Below are 14,607 nucleotides of genomic sequence, written 5' to 3' on the forward strand. Positions count from 1 at the left end.
TAACACAATAACGAAGTAAATGACACAAAGTCTATGTTAACCAGTTTGATGAAAATATTTCAAATTGTATATGAAAACACTACACTGTACCCCATGTTTGCATTAATGTATACAGCTATCATTTAATAATAATAATAATAAGTTGGGAAAAAAAGAAAGGGAAGAAAGTGCTAAAATTAGAAGTCAGGGAAGGTCTGAGTGAGAATGAAGAAAGAGGACCAAGAAAGAAGAGTCTATTAAATCCACTAAGGTTATGTGGCCACAGAAGTAGAACAAAACTCCTCAGAAATGACTCTGGGAGAAAGTGAAACTGCTCACCTGTACTTGACAATTCCATTGATCATTGGGTTCACATCCTTGATTCTGTTTATATAAGCCTGAATGACATCTATACATTTCACCTGCAAAATATAATATTTTAATTAGCAGATGTTTATTCATTTAACAATTAATACATCCAAGAAATATAACCCTATATGCATTAATCATATTTTTATTAGAGACACATCCAGTTACTTATCCAGTACAGTCTCCTATGTGGCAATGTCCTAGTCTGAGGTGCAAAAAGATGTCTACTTTGAAACTAAAAAGTCAGGAATAAACCAATATAAGAATTCCAACAATGGGTAGTAATGAAAGCATAAACTTCCCTGTAAGAAAATAGAAATTGGACTACAGGGATATTATTTATATACTCAATGAAAAAATATTTGTTCTAGTAAACAACAGGCATTTACTTTTACAAAAAATGTATGAGTATCTTCCCCATATATATGTCATTAGGTGATTTGTATGTGAAAATTATAACTTCAAAACCTCATCAACTTTGGAATCACTGACAAAATGAGACTTCCAAATGTGCAAAGACAACGATCAGGCCAGGGATGGTGATGACCATGATAAACTGATGTCCTTCTGTAAGGCCAAATCTCAGAGATCAATTGAAGTTGTAGAGGTTCAGATGAAATAGTGACATAGAATAGCCTGAATTCTGAATAGAACAGAAAAGAATAGCCTGAATTCTAAATAAGAAGAATGATCATATAGAAATCCAAAGGCAGTCAGAAAGACAGTAGACACTGACCCCCAAGGAAGGGACTGTTGAGTCAGAGATTCAATTATCAAGAACCCTTACTCTTTCATGAAGATCCAACAAAAATGGAATCAGATTGAACTGGCTTGATCACTTCCTAGCTGTATGGCATTGGACAACCTACCAGACAGCTCTAAACTTTACTTTCCTCTTCTGCGAGATAATGATAATTACATCTACCTCAAAAGTTTGTTATGAGAATTTGGTTTACAAAAATCTAAGTAAAAGATTTACCTTATCAAGTGGCATAGGGTAAGTGCTTAATACAAGTTAGTTGTTTTCCAGTTAAGAATATTTCTACATGCAAGGGAGGGAGAGACTAAGACTTTGTATCCTGCTACTTCTCTCTTTCAGAACATTTCCATATATCTAGATAAGCTATATCTAGGTAATCTTTTCTCATGGGTAAGCACAAACATAATAAAAATGGTTATCATTGCCAAAAAACTCATGATAGGAATAAAAGCTAAGACTTAAAGGAACTATGATGGCAGGAAGTGTTTTATAAGTTTTACCTATATGACCTCATTTAATACAATAACGTGGATTATATTATCAAGTTCATTTTCCTTATGGGATATTGGAGACACAAAATGTTAAGCAATGTTTCCAAGATCACAGAGCTAGATAGTAGGAGAGCTAGGATTTATCAACCTAAGTAGTCTGGCTCCAGAGTCCATCTTTCTAATCACTGTGCTACACAGTCTACTATGTCCTACGTGTTTAATGTGTATTACCTTCAATTGCTATGGCAGCTCTTACCCAGGGTCATACATATATAAAAAGAAAGATCAAAATTTGAAATTTATAACTGATGTACTACATCCTACTGCCTCCCTAACTTTTAGAAAAGCATGTGTTGGGAGTGGTTGGTAAGGAAGGATTACAGCAAGAAGGAAGGACAGGCCATTTAAAGCTAACCAAGAGTGTAATAGAGACGCTATCAATTAATTCATTCAGGAATGCATATTAGATAGGAAATATGTACTGCATGCTTGTTCTTTGCCAGGTAGTATTCTATATTCTGGGAATAAAGCAATGAGAGGAAGAAATGAAATGAAAATAAAGATAAAGATAAGAGGGGTAAAAAGAAAGAATGCTATACTATAGCCCAAGATCTTTTGGGAATCAACCATTAATGCAACAAAGAGAGGGATAGTTTTACCTGTATAACTCTAGAGAGCGATTGATCTCCTTAAATTTTTCAATTAAGAATTTCCACCAATTTTTGTGTATTTATGCAAGCCATTCTACCTCAGTTTCCTTATGTGTAAAAGCCAAGACATTACTCAGATATTAAAAAAAGCAGGAGGAATTATGCTACCAGACCTCAGATTATACTATAGATCAACAGTGGTCAAAACTGCGTAGTACTGGCACAAAAACAAAGAGGTAGAAGTATGGAACAGAATAGAGAACCAAGAGATGAACCCAGCTACTTACCATTATTTGATCTTTGATAAGCCAATTAAAAACATTCAGTGGGGAAAAGATTCCCTATTTAACAAATGGTGTGGCTCGGCGCCTGTGGCTCAAGTGGCTAAGGCACCGGCAACATATACCAAAGGTGGGGGGTTCAAATCCAGCCTGGCCCCGCCAAACAACAATGATGGCTGCAACCAAAAAGAAATAGCCAGGCATTGTGGTGGGTGCCTGTGGTCCCAGCTACTTGGGAGGAGGAGGCAGGAGACTTGCTTGAGCTCAGGAGTTGGAGGTTGCTGTGAGCTGTGATGCCACAGCACTCTACCCAGGGGGAAAGCTTGAGGCTCTGTCTCAAAACAAAACAAAACAAAACAAAACAAATGGTGCTAGGTGAACTGGCTGGCGACCTGTAGAAGACTGAAATTGGACCCACACCTCTCATCATTAACTAAGACAGATTCTCACTGGATTAAATATTTAAACTTAAGGCATTAAACTATAAAAATACTAGAAGAAAGTGCAGGGAAAACTCTTGAAGAAATCAGCCTGGGCAAATATTTTATGAGGAAGACCCCCAGGGCAATTGAAGCATTCCCAAAAATACATTACTGGGATATGATCAAGCTAAAAAGCTTCTGCACAGCCAAAAATACAGTAAGTAAAGCAAGCAGACAGCCTTCAGAATGGGAGAAGCTATTTTCAGGTTATGTCTCCAACAAAGGTTTAATAACCAGAATCCACACAGAATTCAAACTTATTAGGAAGAAAAGAACAAGTGATCCCATCTCAGGGTGGGCAAAGGACTTGAAGAGAAATTTCTCTGAAGAAGACAGGTGTATGGCCTACAGACATATGAAAAAATGCTCATCATCATTAATCATCAGAGAAATGCAAATCAAAACCACTTTGAGATATCATCTAACTCCAGTAAGATTAGCCCACATCACAAAAATCTCAAAACCAGAGATGTTGGTGTGGATGTGGAGAAAAGGGAAGACTACTACACTGCTGGTGGGAATGCAAACTAATACGTTCCTTTTGAAAAGATATTTGGAGATCACTTAGGGATCTAAAATTAGATCTGTCATTTGATCTTTCAATTCCCCTACTTGGTATATATCCAGAAGACCAAAAATCACTTTATAACAAAGATATTTGTACCAGAATGTTTATTGCAGCCCAATTCATAATTGCTAAGTCATGGAAGAAGCCCAAGTGCCCACTGATGCATGAATGGATTAATAAATGTGGTATATGTACACCATGGAATATTATGCAGCCCTAAAAAAGATGGAGACTTTACCTCTTACATATTTACATGGATGGAGCTGGAACATATTCTTCTTAGCGAAGTATCTCAATAATGGAAGAAAAAGTATCCAGTGTACTTATCCCTACTATGAAACCAATTCATAGCTTTCATATGAAAGCTATAACTCAACTATAGCCCAAGAAGAGGGGGAGGGAGGAAGGGGGCAGGGAGAGGGGGGAAGATGGGTGGAGGAGGGTAATTGGTGGGAACACACCCAGGGTGCATTTTACAAGGGTACATGTTAAATTTACTAAGTGTAGAGTATAAATGTCTTAACACAATAACTAAGAAAGTGCAGTGAAGGCTATGTAAACCAGTTTGATGAAAATATTTCAATTGGTATATAAAACCAGCACATTGTACCCCCATGATTACATTAATGTACACAGCTATGATTTAATTAAAAAAAATAATTTCCACCAATTTCTGTGTATTTTTGCAAGCCATTCTACCTCAGTTTCCTCATGTGGAAAATAGATACATTACCTATATTATATGTGCATCAGTGAAACAGAATATGTTTAAATCCCCAGCACAGAATTTTACATGTAGTAAGCTATTTTAAATTGCACACGAACTTTATGGCCACCTTGTATAACTGCACTAGTGAAACAGAAAATGTTTAAATACCCAGCACAGAATTTCACATGTAGTATGCACTAAATATATCATAGCCACAGCTACTATGATAATGGATCAGGATGCTGCTTTTCTTTTCCAAACAATTTTAAGAAAAAAAATAATTTCTTGGACGAAAAGCAGCACGTAAATCAGGGGACTGCTTCAGAGAGGAACACAAACAGACAAACATTAACTTTCCACAGCTGAGAATCAGTTTGAAAATTGCACCAGATTTACCCCAACACAATTATTATATAGAAATAGGCCAAATGGACAGTAAAGACTAGGAAAGTGCCAAAATCGCTCAACTAATGCACACAGTAAGCACCCTGGGTATAACAAACAATATACTATAACTTCCAGAAGTCTCCCTTTATCCTCAATTTATGCTTCTCCTTTGTCGCCCTAATAAGAAAGGAATTTGATTTCCACCAAACTTAATCATGCTACCACCACTACAGCCACCAGGAACCTTTCTGGAGTCGCCTATTAAAAGACCTGTTCCTTCACCCTCTTCTGAATTGCACTCTCACCTTCCTCTGGCGTATCAGCTTGGCCAGCTGCACCCCTGAAAGCAGGAGCAATGGGTCGGTCACTGGCTGAGTGGTCCTTGAGTCAAACTTGGGACCACTTAATGCTAGAGCCGCTCTGCCTACCAGGCCAATGAAAACCCCTAGCACTCGCAAGAGCAACAGCTGAATGCGGGAGGAGAACGAAAGTGACATAGCGGCCTGAATTCCACTCGGTCCTAGTGCTTGAGGGTTGTGTGAACCCTGAGCAAACTAAGAGAAAAGAATAAGCAAGGAGGTGCTTAGGAATCTTTTAGTTTACAAGTATCTACCCACAATTCCACAGGAATGTGTTTGTTGTCACCTGCTGGGCGCCTAGCCAGAGACGGGGGCGGAGCTGAAGCCTTCCCAGCAGCTGTCTGTATGCAATGCAACCTGTTACTGCTGGTGTAACTCAACCCGGAAAGTGAGATATAAGAAAGAACACTGCCTGTGGAGTTCCTCAGCTCTGAAACCGAGTGGCCTTCGCTAATTTACACTTTGTCTCATACTCTGCTCATATGAAAAAATAGGAGTAATTATTCCTACATCAAAGAGTAAATGCTAGATAATAAATCAAAATAGCACAATAATGGCAAATAGTATTAGTAGTTGTTATAATTTCATTTTAGTTGTACCAGTGGGGAAAAAAGTGTTTTAAGTATATCCTTGTATGTAAATGCCATTCAGTATGCTCAACAAACAACTAAATGACAAACATGCATATACAGTATTATCCATATACATATAAGATCACTAACAGGTGACCTTATAAAGGTTAAATAATATGCACCTGATGAATATAAAGTCTGTAGCCCATATTTCTCTCCTAGACTCCAGACACTTAAAATCCAGTGTATTTTTGACATCTCTGTGTTAATGCATCACAGATTTTTCAAACTCAATATGTCCAAAGTTCTGCTCCTCCATGCCCACAAATGGCATTTTCGTCCACTTAGTCAGCAATGCCAAAACTCTGGAATCAATTAAGATTTTTTCTCTCATTCTCATGAAAAATCACCAAGTCTAGCCCATGCCTTTTGCTCCCAACTTAGCTTAGCTCAAATGTCACTGACTTTTACATAGAATTATTTCTACATATTAATACAGCTAATTACTCTGCCTTTATTTATAGCATTCTTTATGATATGCAATTCTGACTATGTTACTTCCCTGCCAATGATTCTACAATGATTCCCTGTATTTCTCAGGTTTAGGCCCCATCTACTTTGACATTCCAAGGTCTCATGATTGGTGTCTGAAAAACTCTGTACTTTATTCCTTGCCTTTTCCAACCCGCATATGCTATGCTGGTGAGAAACTGAACTATCTGAAAAGTCTCTCTCCCTTCTATATCTTTGTGTCTACTTTCCTAACCTCTTCAATGGCTTAATAGAAATACCCCCTCATCCAGGAAGTGTTCCTTGGATTTCTTACTGGGTTTGATGTCAGTATTTTCTAATCCTGCCCTATATAGATTAACAATATTATAACACCTATAACCTTCTATTTGAGTGATATATTTTTGTATCTATATCCCATCTATACAAGAACTCCTTGGAGAAAGGGATAATTCTAATTCTTAATTGTATTATCGGAATGCAACATAGAGCTTGTTATACAATCAATACAGGTTTTTAGGTTGAAGATTTGTGTTTATGAAAGATAATTGCATTATCAGAATGCAACATGGAGCTTGTTATACAATCAATACAGGTTTTTAGGTTGAAGATTTGTTTATGAAAGATAATTGCATTATCAGAATGCAACATGGAGCTTGTTATACAATCAATACAGGTTTTTAGGTTGAAGATTTGTGTTTATGAAAGAGTGGGTGTTGAATGGAGGTAGGATTCAAGCTTGGCATTTAAGATATTGGGTAGATGAGATGAAAAAGTCAACCTTTTGCACTGTTGTTTCAGCTGCAAATCTCAGGTGATAGCCAAGATATCATGACAACACCTCCAGCCTAATTTGGAGCACCTGATAGTATGCAGGTTAATCACAATAAGCACATCTGGCAGATCCAGTAATAACAGCTGATAAAGTAGGTTATCATAATCTAGACTCCATTTAAGGTCTGAGCAAAATCTGTAGCTGAGTGAATCTTCTTTACTAGAGGGTCTTTTTAAAGTGAAAGTCTTTCCTTTGCCTAACTTTTGTTATTTTATCTAAATTGTAAATGACCAATATGTGAGTCTGTGATACAAAGAATATACACTTATTGGGCACTGACAGACAGACCTGAATTTAAATCTAAGGTCCAGCATTCATAATGTTTTTGACCCTGTACAAATAACTTACTGTCTCTGAGTGTGCTTCTTCATTTGTAGAGTAACGGTTACCTCATGATATTTTGAAGATTAAGTCACATATGTATGTAAAGTTTTTGACAGTGCCTTTCTAGCATATCATAGTGATTTATGTTCATTTGTACTGGGAAAAGAAATGGACACAATTAGAGTGTGAGGGGAAGAGATAAGAGAAATTACCCTTTTCCCCAAAGAAGAAAAAATATAACTACAGAGTGATAACTTGGGATGTATGTGCACATACACGTGTGTGAGTAGGTGTGTATGTAATCTCCCTATTAATGTCATGGAGGGTTTATGTAATCCGTCATCTATTTAGCAATCAAAAATGGAGGCTCAGGAGTTATCCTTGACTCCTTTCTAAATCTTATTTAATGGTATAGATATTATGTCTTTAGTGTGTCTGCAACCTGTTTTCCTGGTGCTACTTGAATTAAATATTAATTTTCTGACTAATGTTATGCTGCCTACAATAAGTCATCTTCCAAAACCATTCACTACAATTAAATTTTGTTTTTTTCCTGGGAAGGTAATTTGTGCTTCTATTAATACTATTAGATATATGTATTTTGTGTTTCATACCATCATAAAACTGGGAATTATCTCCTTTACCAATTTTATAACTAAAACATTCTCATTGTTTATATTTACTTGATTCAGAATAATAATGAACACCTTTTCTATATGATTATTGGTCATTTGTATCTCTTTTGTTGTGAATTGCATATTTATGCCCATTATCCATTTTTCTATTGTGTTAGCATTTTTAGCTCTCTAAATTTTTAATTCATTTTATTGATATTTTATGATTGTCTATATATTTAGAGTTATTATCTTTGATAAGTTTTTTTTGTTTGTTTTCTCATTGAGACAGCCAATTGTGCTTCACTGCATCTTGGCAGGAAGCATTTGGTAGACTTTTTATTTCAATTTTTTTTCCTTTTATTAACTCACATATACATAGATCGTGAATATATTTATGCCTTTGTGGGATTGAATGTGTTGATTTTTGCACAAATTGGACTGCTTACATCAAACTAATTAACATAGCTTTCACTTCAATTACTTAATCAATGTCTTAAGACATTTGCATTCTATACTTGATAGATTTGATTTGTACCATTGCAATATGCTCCATAGGCGTGGTCCCACCATTTAACCTCCCTCTATCAAACCACACCTTTCCCCTCCCATCACCCTCCCCTTTCCTCCTTCATCCTGGGCTATAAATGTGTTTCATCTTACATATAAAAGTGTGAGTGATTATAAATTGGTTTCATAATAGTACTGAGTACATTGGATATTTTTTCTCCATTCCTGAGATACTTTAGTAAGAAGAATATTTTCCACCTCCATTCATGTAAACATAAAAGAGGTAAAGTCTACATCTTTTTCTAATGCAACACAGTATTCCATGTTATACATATACCACAATTTATTAATCCATTCATGGGTTGATGGGCCCTTGGGCTTCTTTCGTGACTTGGCAATTATGAATTGAGCTGCAATGAACAATCTGGTGGAAATATCTTTGTTACAAAGTAATTTTTGGTTTGTTGGATATACACCTAGTAGAGAAATTGCAGGATCAAATGGCACGTTTCATTTACATCCCTGAGTGTCCTCCAAAGTTCTTTCCAAAAGGAACATACTAGTTTTCATTGCCACCAGCAGTGCAGAAGAGTTTGCTCTTCTCCACATCCACGCAAACACCTGTAGTTTTGGGATTTTGTGATGTCAGCCACTCTTACAGGAGTTAGATGATATCTCAAAGTGGTTTTGATTTGCATTCATCTGATGATTAAAGATGAGAATTTTTTAATGTGTCTGTAGGCCATGTGACTGTCTTCTTCAGAGAAGTTCTCTTCAAGTCTCTTACCCATAATAAAATGGGATCACTTGTTCTTTTCTTATTAATAAATTTGAGTTCTCTGTAGTTTCTGGTTGTTAGACTGTTGTCAGAAACATAACCTGCAAATATCCTCTCCCATTCTAAGGGCTGCCTACTTGCTTTACTTATTGTGTTCTTGGCAGTGCAGAAGTTTTTAGCTTGATCAGGTCCCAGTAATGTATTTTTCATATTGCTTCTATTGCCTGGGGAGTCCTCCTCATAATGTATTCTCCCAGGCCAATTTCTTCAAGTCTTTCCCCTGAACTCTCTCCAAGAGTTTTTACAGTTTCATGTCTTAAGTTTAGCTCTCTAATTTTTTTAATTTATTTTATTGATATTTTATGATTTTATATATATTCAAAGTCATTATCTTTGAAAAGTATTTTTTTGTTTCCTCATTGAGACAGCCAATTATGCTTCACTGCATCTCAGCAGGAAGCATTTGGTAGACTTTTATTTCAAAATATTTTTTTCCTTTTATTAAGTCATAGATCATACATAGATCTTAAGGTTAGGTCTTTTATCCAGTGAGTCAATTCTTGTTAGAGGAGAAAGGTATGAGTCCAGTTTCAGTCTTTCACAACTTGCCAGCCAATTCCCCCAGCACCATTTGTTAAATATGGAATCTTTCCCCAAATTTGTATTTTGGATAGGCTTATCAAAGATCAAATGACAATAAGTGCCTGGGTTCATCTCTTGGTTCTCAATTCTGTTCCATACATCCACCTCTCTATTTTTGTGCCAGTACCATGCTGTTTTGATCACTATACATTTACAGTATAGTCTGAAGTCTGGTAGCGTGATTTCACCTGATTTGTTTTTATTTCTGACCAATGTCTTGGCTATTTGAGGTTTTTTCTGTTTCCATATAATACAAAGTACAAATTTTTCCAGATCTTTAAAGTATGATAGAGGTGCTTTAATAGGGATTGCCTTACATCTGTAGATTGCTTTGGCTAGTATGGACATTTTAAAAATTTTAATTCTTCCCAGTCATGAACATGGTATGTTTTTCCCATCTTCAGCTATTTCTTTTCTCGCAGTTTCACAGTTCTCTTTACAGTGATCTTTCACATCCTTAGTTAGATACACTCCAAGATATTTCTTCTTCTTTGGCACTTCTGTAAAAAGAATAGAGTCCTTTACTGTTTTTTAAGCTTAACTATTTATTGTTGGTATATGTGAATGCTACTGATTTGTGAGTATTGATTTTGTAGCCCGAGATGGTACTGTATTCATTGATAACTTCTAAGAGTTTTTAAGTTGATTCCCAGGGTTTTCCAGGTATACAATCATATCATCCATGAAGAGTGACAATTTGCTCTCCTCTGATCCTATATGGATACCCTTGATCATCTTCTCGTGCCTGATTGCAATGGCTAAGACTTCCATTACAATGTTAAAAAGCAGTGCAGACAGTGGACAACCCTGCCTGGCTCCTGAACTGAGTGGAAATGTTTTCAATTTTACTCTACTCAATATAATATTGGCTGTGGGTTTGCTGTAGATAGCCTCCATCAGTTTAAGAAATGTCCTTTCTATACCTATTTTCTTAGGAATTCTGAACATGAAAAGATGCTGGATATCATCTAAAGCTTTTCTGCATCAATTGAGAGAACCATATGGTCTTTGTTGTTTGTTTCTGTGATGTATTATATTTATAGATTTATATATAGTGAACCCAGCCTTGAGACCCTGGGATACCCACTTAGTCATGTATAATTTGTTTGATGTGTTGCTGGATTCTGTTTGCTAGAATCTTATTGAATATGTTTGCATCAATATTCATTAGAAATATTGGTCTATGATTTTCTTTTCTTGTTGGGTCTTTTTCTGGTTTTCATATCAGGTTGATATTTGCTTCATAGAATGTGTTGAGAAGTATTCCTTCTTTTTCCATATTTTGGAAAAGATTAACTAATATAGGTACTAGTTTCTCTTTCAGGGTTTCGTAGAATTCTGATGTGAAGCCATCTGTTCTAGGGCTTTTCTTTTTGGGGAGATATTGTATACTTGATGCTATTTCAGAACTTGATATAGGTCTATTCAACATTTCGACTTCTTTCTGGCTAAGTCTAGGAAGGTGGTGTGTTTACTAGTATTGGTCTATTTCCTTCAGATTTTTCTACTTCTGAGAATAGAGTTTATTGTAATATTCATTAAGGATATTTTAATTTCTGAGGAATCTGTTGTTATTTGGCCTTTATAGTTTCAGATTGATGGAAATTAGACATTTTACTCTTTTATTTCTGTTTAGGTTAGCCAACGGTTTATCTATTTTATTGACCTTTTCAAAAAACCAGCTTTTTATTCATTGATCTGTTGTATAATTTTTTTGTTTACACTTTTATTTAATTCTGCTCTAATTTTCATTATTTCTTTTTCTCTGCTGGGTTTGGGGTTGGAATATTCTTCTGTTTTCAGTTGCTTGAAATGTCCCATTAAGTTGTTGGCTTCCTCTCTTTCCATACTTTTGATGAAGTCTTGCAATGCTATAAATCTCCCTTGTAGGACTGCCTTTGTAGGATCCCAGAGGTTCTGGTAATTAGTGTCTTCATTAAATTTTGTTCTAAAAATTTGGTTACTTCCTTCTTAATCTCATCGATGACCCACCTATCATTTAGCATGAGATTATTTATTTTCCATGTTTTTATATGAGTATGCAGATTTCTGTTGTTACTGAGTTCAACTCTTTTTCCATGATGGGGTCTGAGAAGATACAAGGAATACTTTCTATTCTTTTAAATTTGCTGAGGTTAGCCTTGTGACCTAAGATTTAATCAATTATGGAGAATGTTCAATGGGCCAATGAGAAGAATCTGTATTCAGTTTTGTTGGGAAGAAATGTTCTGTAGATGTCTATTAAATCTAATTGTTCAATGGTTAATTTTAAGTCTAGAATTTCTTTGCTTAGTCTCTGATTGGAGGATCTATCCATCACTGCTAATGGGGTGTTAACATATCTGACTATTATGGTGCTAGAAATTATCAAGTTACTCATGTCTGTTAGCATCCCTCCTATTAATTGAGACACATTCTAGTGGGGCACATAAATGTTAATAATTGAAACCTCATCCTGTTGAGTGTTTCCTTTGACAAAAATGAAGAGGCCATCCTTATCATTCCTTACTTTTGTTGGTTTAAAGCCTATCGTATCTGTGAATAAAATTGCAACACTTGCTTTTTTGTGATTTTCATCTGCCTGAATTATAGATGTTCATCCCTTCACCCTGAGTCTATATTTATCTTTTAAGGTAAGATGAGATTCTTGTATTCAGCAGATATCTGGTCTGAGTTTTTGTATCCAGTCAGCCAACCTGTGACTCTTTAGAGGGCAATTTAAGCCATTCACATTAATTGAGATTATTGATAAACCTGGTAGAATTTTGGATGTCAAGTTTTTCAGGAAGATGGCTGACTGGTAGCAACCCTGGTCAGAGGCTCCTGAGCAAAGGAAGAAAAACTGGTTGGAATCAGAATCTATGAAGCCAAAGACAGGGAGCTGAGCCCAAGAAGAAGTTCGGCAAGCTATAAATCCAAGGAAGATCATTTAAGAACATAAAATACAGGTACAAAGTGGGCCCCAGAACTGCTTACTAGAGCCGCACCCTCCCGCGGGTGGCGGGTGGCCACAGAGAAGCCCTCTGTGCCAGACAGTAACAGAAGTACTTGCTAGAGCTTAGCGTACCCCAGCTGGTGGCGGCAGACGAGTCCCCCACTCTGGGAGGGCCTAGAACTGCTTGCTAGAGTCGCACACCCCACAGACAGCAGAGAAGAACCCCGCCCAAGGGCTCTGGTCAGGTCCAGAACTGATTGTGAGAGCTGCAAGCTTCCCGCAGGCAGTGGGTGGCCGGAGTGGAGTTCCTCTGCTACGGGCAGCCACAGAAGTACTTGCTAGAGCTTAGAGCACCCCTGCCAGTGGCGACAGAGGAGTCCCCCCACTCTGGGAGGGCCTAGAACTGCTTGCTAGAGCCGCGTAACTCATGGGTGGCAGAGAAAAACCCCACCCCAGGGCTCAGGACAGGTCCAGAAGTGGTTGCTAGAGCCGCAAGCCTCCCACAGGCGGCGGGTGGATGTAGTGGAGTTCTCCTCCTCCAGAAAGCCACAGAAGTACTTGCTAGAGCCTAGCGCACCCCTGCAGGTGGCTGCGGACGAGTCCTCCACTCTGGGAGGGCCCAGAACTGCTTGCTAGAGCCGAGTGCTGCACGGGCAGCAGAGTCGATCCCTGCTCCAGGGCTCTGGGCAGGCGCAAAACTGCTTGCTAAAGCCGCACAACTCCTGCTGGTGGCAAGCGGCAACCCACTGCTCTGGGCAGGCACAGAATCATTTGCTAGAGCCCCGCACACCCCTACAGGTGGCAGCAGAGCAGTCCCACCCTGGGAGGGCCGAGAACTGCTTGCTAGAGCCGCACACCCCATGGGCGGCAGAGTAGATCCCTGCTCCAAGGCTCTGGGTAGGCATAGAACTGCTTGCTAGAGCCGCACACCTCCTGCGGGCTGCAGGTGGCCACAGAGGGTTTCCCCTGCTCTGGGCAGGCACAGAACTACTTGCTAGAGCCTCGCACACCCTCCAGGCAGTGGCAGAGGAGTCCCCCACTCTGGGAGGACCCAAAACTGCTTCCTAGAGCCGTACACCCCACAGGCAGCTGAGAAGATCTCTGCTCCAGGGCTCTGGGTGGGCCCAGAACTGCTTGCTAGTGCCACGGGTGTCCTACAGGCAGTGGCGGAGGAGTCCTCCATTCCAGGCAAACAGCAAACAGCCTTCTAGAGACATGCACACCCCACGGGGGCCAGCAGAGGAGTTTCTTGCTCCAGGCACCTGTGCTGGGTGGGCCCAGAATTGCTTGCTAAAGCCACGTCTGCCCTGCAGGAGGCGGTGGAGGAGTCTAGTCCTCTGGGTGGGTGATGAACTGTTTATTAGAGCCACGTATGTCCCACAGACGTAGGTGGAGGAGTTCCCCACTCCAGCTCCCAGGCTGGGAGGGAATATATCAGCTTGCTAGTGCTGTACACCTCCAACAGGCCACGGTGAAGGAGTCCTCCACTCCCCCCAGCTACACTGGAGGGGCCGAAATAAGACTGATCTGATTGATTGCATACCCTACACTACAACTGCCATTCCCCGACCTCCCGACTGCTCCAGGGTGCTGAAATAGGACTGATCTGGCTACTCCCGGTCTCCTGTCCACTGGTTGCCCCAGTAGGCTGAATGAGGTCTAATCCTGCCATGCACACTCCCATGCAGCTGCTGCCATTCCACTGCACCCCAGTTGCCCCAGGACCCGAGAACTGGGAGTAGACAACATACACGCTCTGCCTCTCTCTCTCTGGGCAACCAGAAGAAGCCACCAACTGAACAGTTCTGATAAGGCCTCCAAACAAGGTAAACTCAGAATGGGGTGGAATCAG

The sequence above is a fragment of the Otolemur garnettii genome, unplaced genomic scaffold, assembly GCF_000181295.1.
Source record: "Otolemur garnettii isolate 467f Iridium unplaced genomic scaffold, OtoGar3 scaffold00404, whole genome shotgun sequence".
Taxonomy (NCBI): domain Eukaryota; kingdom Metazoa; phylum Chordata; class Mammalia; order Primates; family Galagidae; genus Otolemur; species Otolemur garnettii.